Source organism: Anguilla rostrata, chromosome 19, assembly GCF_018555375.3.
Source record: "Anguilla rostrata isolate EN2019 chromosome 19, ASM1855537v3, whole genome shotgun sequence".
In the NCBI taxonomy this organism is placed as follows: Eukaryota; Metazoa; Chordata; class Actinopteri; order Anguilliformes; family Anguillidae; genus Anguilla; species Anguilla rostrata.
In genome coordinates, this window is record NC_057951.1 from 3,602,060 (window position 1) to 3,615,166 (window position 13,107).

Consider the following 13,107-nt stretch of genomic DNA (forward strand, 5'->3'; position numbering starts at 1 on the left):
TAACATATAAGTGATTAAAACTGTATTCTTTTAACAGTTTCCATGTGTAATGACTAACTCCCATATTTTTACCTTCGCGTGAGACGAGAACATTCTCTTTATTAAAATGCATAAATCTCAAGCAGATAATGAGATAATGACGTGTGCTTTGAAGTACTCTATGCAATTCTGTAAAGGTTCAGGACGGTTCCATAAACAGGAGATGGGCCCCCTCTCTCCCACTTTCTCTCTCTCATGCTGCAGACCAATTGGGCCCGGTGTCTTATCTTAGGCATGCTAACAAACTAAAATATCAAAGTTACTGGGGGAAAAGTATCTTTGTGTTAATGAGTGTAAAAGATAAGATTCCCTATATGCCGGGCATCCCCTGTCGGTCCGCACATACTGTCTTTGCGTTCCTACAGACTCTGTACTAAAGCGCTAAAACTCTGTATTAAAGCGGTTTGAACTAATCCTTGCTTTCAGTGCCGAGTGTGTTTTAATTCAACATATATGGAATTCACTAGACCCGACCGAATCTACCGAGGAAACAGCCATAATGTTTTCCTTCACAAAGGAATACCACGTATTTATAATTTTACAGGAAACCTCTCCACTTTTGTAGAGTCAGTTCTCCATCTTTATAGTAGAAAAGTGGGGGGGGAAAATAATTAAAAATTCATATTGTTCAATCACTTTTGATTATCATCAGATGTTTTGGTGGAAAAAATGGTTAATATATGTTTTAACGTTTAATTTCATTGTTTTACTGAATGATGTGGTTTTGTATACTGACTGAGTTTAAACATTTAACATCATGATAGTAACCGTTGCTTGAGTGGAATTTGTTTTATTCAAACTGTTTCTGAGCGGTGAGATAGATACCTCGGCAGGTTATTAGTGGTCGTTGCGTAGTGAAATTAAGCGACTGCGCATTGCATTGTTCGGTGAGTGCATAATGCGTCCCCGTTCACTTCACTTTTTGATGCACACAAGGATTGAGAGCTATACTTTATTATCCCTGAAAACATGCGCACGTTCAAGTCGAATTTCCACGACCGAAAGCGTGAAACTGATTGCTTTCGATCCCAGTTTAATTTACATTTGCAGTCTTTATTTGCCATTTATTTGTTTCATGATACTATGACCATCTTTTATCAGAGATTTTCATCTGTGCAATGGCGGACAGATTTACACACCGTATAATATTTAGGAATGGACATTGTTTTGACCTGCAGGGGGTAGTGCTGTTTAGTTTGAGGTTTAAGTCAGATCAGTAGTTTTAAATTGTGTATGTTAAATGTGTTGAGATGTTGTCTGTTAAATATAAGTGTAGGAGATCCTCTATGAATAATTTGTAAAAAATCATACTGTGAATATAAAGTGGCATTACCATTATATGTTAATCATTTTGATTTAACCCTTTGCATGTTCAGAAATCATACTGAAGAATAGTTCTTTAGTTGGTTCTTTAGAATACTTGATGTCACAAACCCGGCCAATTCTTTGCATAACCAAAGGTTTTTTATATATTTTTTATTTTATTGCCGGAGCTCAAAAATATATAGAGACTGTAGGACATTTACATCTAAATTATTTGGACACTTCAAGAATAAAATTGGCAAAAGCTTTACGAGCCTTGCCTACTGCCCAAACTTAGTTGCAAAAAGATCACCTCCCCCGTTACTCCACACAGCTGAAATAGGCTCACAATTAGACACACCTGGAAACATTCCAATCAATCAGTTACCTGTTTGACACGATGCACACTTAAACCAACAGTCAGTTTGTGAAAATGGCAATTCAAGCTTATCATAGACAGTTTTAAAATGAAAATATATCTGGGAAAAAAACAAAACGCGTCTTGTCGCTGCAGTGAAGGCTACTCCTTCACACTTCAATAGTTGTTTTGTTTTTTTTGCCGTGAAATGTTCTTACCGTTGAAACTTTGAATATGCTGATGTGCGGCGATGTGTAACGGAACAATCTGAACTGTAAAAATAGCGTTTTGTGTCACGCATTAGCATCTCGTGCTCCAGGTTGTTACGTCATATCTTGTCGCATTTTGCGCCTGTCGCTTTGTCAAGAATGCAGAAATAGGATCTTTCCCAGCGCTCACGTGCCTTCCCTGTGGCTAGGACGTCTGAGAAATGAGAACTGTGTCAAGAGTTTGTGGCGCAAAAAATACGAAGGTATGTAGATAGTTATTTAAAAAATTATGGTTATAATGCAACACAATGCTTGGCATAATCGGGAATTGGTTCAAATTGTGCATTCTCATACCTGGCTGTTATTTTGTAAATTACTTACCCCCCAACCCCTTCCTGGTCTCCACAGTCCTCAGGTGGGATTTTGGGTGGAGAAAAGTGGTTCGGACGGAGCAGCAACAGGTGTCATTTCCAGGGTGACCCAAGTTGACTGGAGGTAGGGGCGCTGCACTAAACGCCTCATTTAGGAATCGTCTGTGACAACCCCCCCCCCCCCCCCCATCTCCCACCCACTTCTAAGCTCTTTAACTCCAGGCCCTTCACCGTACACATTTCTAAGCTCTCTTTAACTTGTGTGTGGATTATGCTTGAGTGCGATTTAGTATTTACTTATTCAGTCTCAGGTTTCTTTTTGCGTAGGCAGCCTCAAACACCTGAATGACTAGTCCACCCGAGTCCCTCCATTGATCTAAAATGTGTACAATTCAAATGACAATCCCTCTTCTCTGTAACATCTAATGATTTGTCTGTTTACTGTTTCCAAATGACATGTTAAAGTTGTTTTCTTTTTTAGCTTCCTTTACCTGTAATTATCCTCTGCTTGTAATTACCTGCAATTATACCCATGTTCCTCTGTAGACGGGAACTGTTTTTAAGGGGGCAGTCGTGTTGTGGTACGAGTGAAAAGGCAAGAACAAAGTGAAGTTCATAATCCCCCCCCGGCGATGGACTTGGAAGCCCAACTGCTCGTGGAGAGGGGGGAGATTTAGCCTAGCTGCGGTGTCCGATGTTGGGTGGTCCATGCCCTGACCCCTCCCCCCCCCCATTATTAATCCTGTCTGACCCTATGGCTCGGGCCGGGAGCGGGAGGGTTAATCTGGCTCTCGGTGGTGGGGAAGGGAGGGGAGTACAGGGGGAGAGGGAGGGAGGAAGGAGTGTTCCGCTGAATCCAGTGCAGGCATGCAGTGTGGGAGGAGCCTTCAAGCGCTGGGAACATCCTTTCTACTGACCTTGGACAAACCGTAGAGCGAGAGAAAGAGGGAGGGAGAGAGAGAGAGAGCGGAGATGAGAGAGAGAGAGAGCGGGTGAAGACAGTGGAGTGCTGCTAGACCACACCGCCGCAGACTGCCGCTGACCGCCGTACGCGAGATAGGAGCTCGGGGCAGGAGGAAGTACCTGGCGGCTGTCCACGAACGCGGGGGAGCGGAGGAGGAGGAGAGCGGAGGACGAGAGGAGCTCGCTTCTCACTGAGGAAGAGATTAAGGCGCGGAGCTCGTAGTGCTGGTAAGTGCTGTTCCGCTTCACCTGTGATCCGCAGGGTGTGTGTGTGTGAGTGTGTGTGTTGGTTGTGATGGGCATCTTTATAATGCTACCTACTAGAAGCTGGCGGTGCTGTGTGTCATGGTTTTGTAGAACTGGTGTGTGTGTGTGTCATCGTTTTTGCATAGCTTGTGTGTGTGTCCTGGTTTTTGAACAGCTGGTGTGTGTGCGTGTGAGAGAGAGGTGGTTTTTGTATAGTGCGCATGTTCTTTTCTGATTTTGTGTGTGCGTGTGTCCTGGTTTTTGTCTTGCGAGTGTGCGTGTACGCGTGCGTGTGTGTGCATGCATGCCTGTACTCTGTAGCTGAGGAGCTGCAGTGTTTCTGTGGGTAACAGTGACGGCAGTTGTTGCTGCTGGTCGGCACGGTGACGCAGCGTCCACATGGCGACGAGCCAGCGGCGGCGCATTGGAACCTCCTTTATCCGGCGCTAATACCAGCATTACCCACAGAGCTCGGCTCATTAGCATATAACTGTCCCTCTGCTCTGCTGGAACTGCGCTGACAGGGAGCCAGAATACTGTCAGATAAACAAACGGCAAGCCGAACATTATATAACAGTCCTGATGCTACCCGTGAATCAATGAAGCTGTAAAGGAAACGTTAACGAAGAATCTGTAGTGGCTCTACCCGCGTGCTTGCATGCGAACGTAGCTATCAGGCAGCCGGGAGACTCCGTGTTTTCGGCTGTCATTATTTCATGGTTTGCTCACGACTTTCACGAGCGTTCACGTAAGGCTGTGGTGTCGAACGTACAGCGGGGTTGATGTGGTGCAGGTGTGTGCACGACGCGCGCACCCGGGATTCCTTTTTATCTTTGCAGCTCGATTCCCCCTCTGCAGGTTTTACGGTCCTAAAAAGGCGTATTGCCGGTGCGGTACTGTGGGATCCAATTTGTAGTCTGCTTTAGGGTCGTTTTGTGGAGCCCTAATTGTTTTACTACCCTTGTATTTCTTGGCGATTCCTGGAAGGAAAGGTGATGTTATGAATGGCGGATTTTATGCAGAGACTCGCGTTTCTGTCACCATGCACCTTGCAGCCTAGCCCATGACGCGTTTGAGCAGTATTTACAATGGCCACACAAGGATTCAAACCGATTTGGTTACATTGGTAAATATCCGCGCTGTTTCATGTAATACAAAAAAAAGGGCTGAATGGTCTATCCTGTTCTCGTCGTCACTTGTGCTCTTATGTAAAACCAAACTAACCTTTTAAGGTGTGAGATCACATATGTGATTAGAATGTTCTTGACTTAACATTCTAATGCTGATGTCACAGTCACTACAGGTAATAGATAGCAATGGAGTTCCAGAACACTGACTTAGAATTTTGAAAGAAACATTCCAAAAACGAACCCAACTCGTTAAAGGGTTAGATGTCTAAGCTGCAAAATGTACCCTGCTTCTGTCAGGCAAAGGGCTCCCCCTCTATCTTTCCCCCCTCTCTCCTTCTGCCTCTCCCCTGTTCCCTCTAGGTGTAGACATTGTGTGTGTTGTTTGCTGTCAAAGTTAATGTGTAGAGGGGTGTAAATGGAGCAGCGAGTGCTTGCTATCTTGGCTCGGTGTAGTTGTTGACAGCGAGAAGTCCTCTGCTGCATTCTTTGAATGGGACGCTATGTTAATGCATTGGGAATGGGGGGCGCTTGTTGTTTTGGCAACGCTTAAGCCTTTTGCCCTGGTCCGGTGGGGTTGAAGGGTGTTGGGTGGGGGAATATCTCTCCCCACCCAGCCCCACACTCTCTTCCTCCTGCTGCCTCCGCTCAGCAGGCCTGGCTGGTCATCGGTACCTTGCCCTTGTAAGGCTGTGGACGGCCATGCAAACTCATCAGACGCTCATAATCCCCTATTAGCCTATTGCGGCCGCCATGCCTCCATCACATGGATAGGGGATCTGGATCCATCACCCAGGCCGGCGCAGGTGGTGGGCCTCTCAGGGGGAGAGCCGTCTATCAGATGCCTGATGGTATTGACAATCTAGAGTGCTGCGTGCTGGGATATCTCTGTACTCTGGGAGCCATATTTTAACAGCAGCTGTGGAGTGTGGAGTGAAAGTAATATCTAAGAAATACAGTTACCAAATGACATCACATTTCATGCTAAAATAAATGCTATAGAAGTACATGTGGTGTTTGTTGTGGCAGGTGTGTGCACAGAGCTGAACTGTGTCTGTGATGTAATAGGTGCACAGATACAAACTCACAGTGCCTGTGATGTAATGTGTGCACAGAGACTTCATATGAAATTCTTGCCCTACAGTTCAGTGTTTGGGGAGGATTGAATGTGGTAGCACACAATTGGTATTGTATATTAGTGAAAATCAGTAAGTGATGGGGTCTCAGGTTATATATCCTGTATGCTAGCGTGGTATGCTAACTCGTGCCTTACACCTGCAAATGCTTGCTACCAATATGTACTTCAAATACATTGGAAACTTGAACTTTAATATCGCTGCAGTTTTTTTAAAGCACAACCCAGAATGGCTTGTCGACAGTTTGTGTCTGTCTCCTGGGAGAGATCCAAATGTTATTACTGAGCAATGGATATCCATGAAGAGAAGGTGCTCTCTTGCGAGATCTCATTAGACAGGCATTAGCACTGGTAAACACAATACTTCTTAAGCGCGACCATTTTAACATGCATAACAGTCTCTGCTTGCTATCAGTCCTACAAAGTGCTTCTTCGGCATTTTCTTATTGATTTCTTTAAAATGCATTTCCGAGGGCGCCGTCGACTCCACGTGACCTGCTCTCGAGAACGCGCGATCGCCGTACGTAGCCCTCTTTCCGCGTCCCCTCTGCGAGCTTGCGGGAGTTCAGCTCAGTTCAGGGTTCGTCGCAAACCGCGGCTATTTCTGCTCTGTCGTGATCTGGTTCCATCCGTCTCTATCCGCTTTAGAATTGCAGGCGCTTTGTTTCCCTGCAAGCTGAGATACTCCGTAATTGCTGTCCTTTTGTTCGGGGGCAAAATAACAGGAATCCGCTAAATGCTTCTGTGCTAACACAGTGTCATTTTTAGGAAGCACATCCTTTGGTTTACTGCGTAGCCAAAAATCAGAAGAATAGCAGCTTTCCACCAAATATCACAGCATAGGCTACTGTATGTCCCACACTAAAACGTTCTGTGTTAATTCAACCCGAGCAAAGAACTTGAGTCCAACAGGGACCATGTGTACTCAGTAAGAGTTCATTTAACACTGAATATTTTGCCGTGTAATACATTCACACCCTACCAAGTAAAAAAGGATTATTTGGCACTTATGTTTAATTTAAATAAATGCAGTGTTCACATCCTGGCATTCAAAACGATCTATCCATGGGGTAATCAAACTGGCACTATGTTCTTATTGCACTGTTTTAATTTGATCCCCATAAACAATCTGCACGGTTATGAATGTCACTAAGCACCTAGCTTAAGCTGTGATGAACAACATAAAAAGATGAATATAAATAGCTGATTACTGAATTTGAAGAATGCATTACAATATTCAACATGATTCATTCTGAAATCAAATGGGAAAAGATCAATGAACAGTTTTGGTAGCATGTGCAAATGTGAATGATGAATTATGTTTGAATTGTTAAGTCTTTGTAAATGGTAAAATATTGCCATAACTACAAATATTTGTTTGGCACTCTAGCCCCTGAGGTCTTTTTTTTTTATTTATTTTTTTAAAATCTGTAATTACTTACATTTCTGGGAATTATCACACACTCTATCCAACCTGGCAACCCAGAGGCCAGGGATTACTTTGAGGATCTGTCTTTGGAGCGACTACCTGACTCCCCCCTCCCGTCCCTGGTTAATCCACATTACGGAGGGTTCTCTGATGGTCAGCTGTCCGTCGCGGTTTGCCTGGCTGGACGCCGGCTCTCGGCACGCGTCCGTCATCGAGCTGCGGCGCTGCAGGGCTGCGGCGCTGCGCCCCTGCGCCTCGGCACCCGCGCAGCCCGTCCCTGCGCGCTCGCACTCCGCTGCCCCGCTGCAAACTGCACGTGGAAACGTGCTCGACGTCCCCCTTCGAAACCGCGTGATGCTAAACGCTAAGGGCTGCAGCTAGGCTACGACATTCAAATGTAGCATGACGGTAGCCCCACGCACGCCAGTGGCGAGCGCTAGCCTATATCTGTCCGAAATACGAAGTGCGTTTCCACTAGCCGCAGAACTCCTCTGCGGGCGGCTGAACCACAGTCGCATAATAAATAAGGTAAAATTCAAGTGTTTTGGATTCGCGCGGAGGAAACCCGCTCCTCTACGAGCGCCGCCATTTAAACCCTGCGTTGATAGACGGGAGGTGCATCGTTTCGGAATTGCGGGGGGTTATGCTGGGGGTGGGTGGGGGTGGGGGTGGGCGGGCGAGCGAGCGAGCGCGCGTAGCGTAGCGTAGCGTTCCGAGGGAATGTGGGGGAATCGGGGTTTCTGGTTTTGTTGATGCAGGCCCGCGATGTGGCCGGAAGCTGGTTTGTCAGGTCCGAGTAAGCACTGGAAGGAGAACGTTAAAAGATGCACGCTGCCCTCTCTGTCGCAATGTTTCCACCGTAACCCGGCTCTGGCCTCGTCGGTTGCGAGCGTCTTGCAGCAACGGCGTTGCTGGCGGCGACGTCCGCAGCGCGGATCCTTCTAGAAAGGGACACGGCCCTTGGGTTCAGGGATGATGCGGTCGGTCTGGAATCTCCCCTCTCCTCCACTGACCTCGTTTGGAGCCCGTGGAGACGGCTAGGCAATGTTTTTACGTCCGGGAGAGGAGAAAGCAACATTCGTCTAAGTCTGAGATTTTAAAAAAGAAAAATCTTGACCCGCCCTCACTGTCTGACAAAATAAGACCGTCTGATCCGGTGCTCTGTGCCAGCCTCGCCCAGTCCCAGGCGCACACGGGCTTATTGGTGCCCGATCTCTGTTTCTCTGACTCGCCCCCATTACCAGGCACTTGTATCAATCGCTGTGAGTCTAAATGGGTTTGTCTGTCACTCAGTCTCAGTCTGTCTGTCACTCAGTCTCAGTCTGTCTGTCACTCAGTCTCAGTTTGTGTGTCACTCAGTCTCAGTTTGTGTGTCACTCAGTCTCAGTAGTCTCAGTTTGTGTGTCACTCAGTCTCAGTAGTCTCAGTTTGTGTGTCACTCAGTCTCAGTCTCAGTAGTCTGTCTTGTGGGGTCACTCAGTCTCTAGTCTCAGTTTTGTCATCAGTTCATGTCTCAGTTTGTTGTCACTCAGTCGCGGTTCCTGTCTCGTCACTGCAGCTGCAGCCGTTGCGTGAAACGCAGTGCAGCGAATTAGCAACATTTAGAGCTGTGACCCCAGAGGCCGCCGGATCTTTCAGCGCCACGCCCGCAGCGATGACAGCGGTATCGCGGGGCGGGGCGGGCTCTCCACCCCCCCAAAAGCTCGACTAAGCGCTCCGGCCCCACGGCTCTCTGGGAACAGGACTCTGCGGCGTGGCGTCAGAGCTAACGGCGAAACGCCGCGCGTCTGTGAGCCTTTCCTGCTCGGAAATAACTCTGAGGGTTCGGCCATTTTATGGGGGGGGTGTGGGAATTCCAGTTGTGCGGTCAGGCAGGTAACATGCATGGGAAGGGGCGTGGGGGGTGAAAGGAAGGAAGGAAATAAATGGAGCCAAGCTGTCAATTTGGGTCTGGGAGAACTCAAACTGGATACATATATTTATTTAAACACACCACCGTGAAATATATTTAGGTTAAAAATTTTTTTTGAAAAGATGTCCTCCTGACGCTCGGTTTGGTTCCCCGGCCTGCAGCTGGGGCCTTTTGGGACGAGGATCCGATGGGCAGGGCCGCGATGAATCCGTTCCTCCGCCAAATTCTGCGCGTGCTTTTCCAAGGTCGCGCAAAAAGCGTCCCGTCTTCATGCATCCATCTCTTTACCTTTTACTAGCATTGACTCAAACCCTCTTATCCCGAGTGGCTTACAATGCAAGCAGGGGCAAAGTTCAGGGGTCAGAGTGCAGTGATTCACTAGACAGGGAAACCATTCAAATTCAAATTCAAAATGCTTTATTGGCATGAAACGCACTTGTACTTATTGCCAAAGCGTACACATAGAAACAGGAATTGGAAACATGAAATACAAACAACAATGCAATCAACAGTGTGGCAATGGCCACAGCGAGTAGGCTATACAACAAAATTCTCTGTCATCTACCCTATAAAATATTAAACAAAGCCGTACAAACGAGAACAAGACTACCCTAATGAGCATTAAGCTACATTAAACAAACATGATCATACCCTTGCCCTATAAAACAGGGAGTTGAGGGTGGATAGGATGATATCCTCTGAGTTTTAGGGTATGGGTTCGTCCCTTGGTATCAGAATGTGTTGTTGCCAACTGGTGAGCAGCAGCTGTGCTGGACAGCACATAGTTGGCCACAGCATTTCCTTGAGTGGGGGGGGGGCAGGGGGGCTAGTTCTACGATGCATTGAATTGGCAGCTGAATGGATGGATGACTGTTCAGCAGCGAAATGGAATTGCGGATATGACTGGGCAAATGTATCATTGGTAGAAATTGGTAGAAATTGAGTTTGAAACGACATAATGTGGTAGACGAGAAGGAGTCCACGCTAGACCTGTCTGGGATGAGAACAATGAAATCGGAGATCTTTTGGATTTTGGGGCCAAACGTGAATCGCTCCCAAGAAACGTTCCGGACCCAGGAAACAGCCGAGGCTCTGCTCTTGGACCCTCAAACACAGGCTTCACAAACGCATCCCGAGTCCATTTACAACTGAACGTTGGGAGTGACCTCTGAACTCGGAGAGACGTTAAAGCCACAAGGCTCTCGGGCCTAACATCTGCGGCAATAAATTTGGCAGCTGAAAGGCCTGAACAACATTCACCGAATACACAAACGGGGTGAAATCCAAGGAAAAACTTGTTTTTGTTTGTCTGAAGCAGACCTGGGTCAAATACTTATTTGTTTTGGATTCAAATGCTTTTCTGTGCTCTATTGTTCTTGCCTGGTGTAAACTGAGCCTCCCAATATGACCAGAAGGCGGGGTTTGCACTTTTTTGAGAGTATTTGGTAGTATTGGTTCCAACACACCGGACAAGATCAGTAAAGCGTAGAAAACTATTTGAATCTGAAACAAATGCGTATTTGACCCAGTTCTGGTCTGAAGGCGACGCAAGCTGCTGGTTTCCCGCCGTCTATCTTTAGCTCTGCGTGGATCTCAAGGTCGGCTCGTGATTTGGTTCCTGGCCCTGGTCCAGGCCGGTGCCCCCCCCCCAGCTCCGGTGCGGCTGAGGTCCCTGATAGCGCGGGTCACAGCGAGCAAACCCAGGGCTTAAGGTGTGCAATCCACAGCGCAGTGTTGACTCTGTTTCGAATGACCTTGGTGCGCTACCGAAAGCTCTATCGAGGACGCCCAAGCCACAGCCTGGGGCCCAAACTCCCCCAGGGGCCCAAACTCCCCCTGCCGTGGCAACTGCCCCACGAAAGTGGGGGAAATGTTAAGAAATTAATCCTCTTTAAAAAATGATGTGAATGGGAATTACAGTATACAGATAAGAGAAGATAAACTATAAAATGTTAGTCAAATGCAAGCCATAGTAAGCCCTATTAAGCTAGGTAAAATAAGTGATGTTCGTGAATAAAATCAATTGAAGTTTGTGGGCACAATTTATGCTCTCGACTTGCATAAATAAATTGGCTATTCGAGGCTGTGCTGTAATAGTGTGCTATGCAATGGTCCACCTTTCCTTCTGGGAATTGTAGTATTTTGGCCCGCAGGCCATTGTTGGTTTGGCTCGCTAAGTTACAGTCCATATTCCTCTCCTCTGCTCAAACAGGGAATGGCAAAGTGGGCAGAGAGAGTGTGGATTATCTGCCTCGTCCAATCAGAACAGGCTGATGAGTTCTGAGAAAATCACAGAAAACTCAAGTGTTCCTGGTAGGTCGTGTCGCAGCTAGCATAGCCTGCTCGTTTCACATTACTGCTGATGCCGTCTCCAGCCACCGAATGTGCTGTCACCACGTACCACGTACCTATTTGTGCTCTCTGCCTTAAATGTTTATGAATGTTTCTGTTGTTGTTACGAACGTACTGCTTGTTTCTGTACTACTTGCAAAGGCTAAACATAGCTCGTCTGCAAAAAAGCACGACTCCTAATTTTGCGATGAATGCTTAAAGATGAAATGTGTACCCTTAAGAAAATAAAAGATAAATGTCCATTGTGAGAGAGAGGGGGAAAATGTCTATGGAGCTCAGAGCAAGGCTTCCTGGTGACTTTATGCCATATGGAGATAGTTTACTGAAACGCTTCAGTGACATCACCACAGTTATCGGTTCTGTGATTGGCCAAAGGCCTCCGAGGGGGGGGTCTACATTTCACTGAGACAAGATGGGAGAAACGGGCAAAGACTGCTAGGTGACTTTGCTGCAATATTGTTTTTTTTAAAGTTACATCTATGTTCAGGGTGACAAGGGTTATTGCTCTGTGAGGTTACTAACGGGTCTTATTTTTTTCTCTTGCATAAGCGATTTCTCACAGCACTGGATGTGCATGTGGTCTCTCTCCCAAAACGCACACGTCCCTCTCCACGCATTCCTCGCGCAACGCGCGATCTTTGGACGCGGCGGTAACTTCGCGGGCGGCGTCACCGCAAAGTTACCCAGAAACATCGCGAGAACCGTCGCGTGTTGCCCCCCCCCCCCCCGACGCGTTTGGGTGGCTATCGGCGATGGCAGCGTCGCTGCCCGCACTCTGGAGGAAGTTTGAGGGAGTTTTCTGGGAAGGTTCTGGCTCCTGCGGTTGGACCGGATTCGGCTTCTGGCCCGCGTTCCGCCTCGGGTGTTGGCCTCCTGCGGTAACAGCTGTTTGGAAGCGGAGCCTTATTTGGCCGAAGGCCTCGCGAGCAAATGAATGCGCAGAGCTGGCATCAGCTGCTGGCAACCCAAACTGCTCACATAACGGTCACATATATCTTGTACAGCAATCCTTGGCATCCTCGTCTTCCCTCTTACATGATCATACCCTTGTTCACATGATTCTCTGCGGGTTAAAACACTTAAAGTTGTGTTTCAGAGAGAACAGCCAGTCCCCTAGCGATGTTTGCAGTAGCTTATTCGCTTTTGAAGTGGGTATAATTCCTTGAGCCGTTCACAGCGCATTTTTTGTCGTCTCGCTTGTAGGTCCAGCGGAGTTTCAAAGGCCAGAAAAGAAAAAAAAAAAAGGCGTATGACATTCGCGTAGTTACTACACAACCGCGGGGAGTGTTTATCCGAATACTTTAAAAATGACGTCACCTTCTGTTCTCTAGCCGTAGGGCAGGCTACGCGTTCTGTCATAAGCTGCTTTTAATCAGCGCAACTCTCTGATGTTCAAGAACGCGCTCCAGTTGCATTTTGGGGGATGGGAGCGCGGATTCATTGTTGTGCCAGCGCGCGCGGCTCGACCGGCGCGACTGAACACAGGCTATTGTGTGCCGTGCAGCGAGGGGGCTCGGTCGGAAACAGGAGGCTACTGTCCCCGCGGAGCTGAGTCATCACTTGCGAGGATCCTCGCGAGCAATAGGAATTAATTTGAAAGCCGCGTACCGCTCTTCCTCATAATTCCACTTTATTGCAACAGTTAGATCGAACGCCAGCTTTCG

At 47.4% G+C, this 13,107-nt stretch overlaps 1 protein-coding gene and 1 long non-coding RNA gene across 2 annotated transcripts in view; one reads left to right on the plus strand and one right to left on the minus strand.

The window, feature by feature from the left end:
- Window positions 1-2,313, minus strand: part of LOC135245933 (uncharacterized) — a 7,839-nt gene extending 5,526 nt beyond the window's left edge. Inside the window, exon 1 of the long non-coding RNA XR_010327460.1 lies at window positions 2,290-2,313. This is a non-coding gene — a long non-coding RNA (uncharacterized LOC135245933). The remainder of the gene's footprint in view (window positions 1-2,289) is intronic.
- A 790-nt stretch (window positions 2,314-3,103) lies between these two features.
- mical3a (microtubule associated monooxygenase, calponin and LIM domain containing 3a) overlaps window positions 3,104-13,107 on the plus strand; it is a 101,612-nt gene continuing 91,608 nt past the window's right edge. The window contains 1 exon segment of the mRNA XM_064319323.1: window positions 3,104-3,470. The gene's annotated coding sequence lies outside the window, so the exon portion shown is untranslated.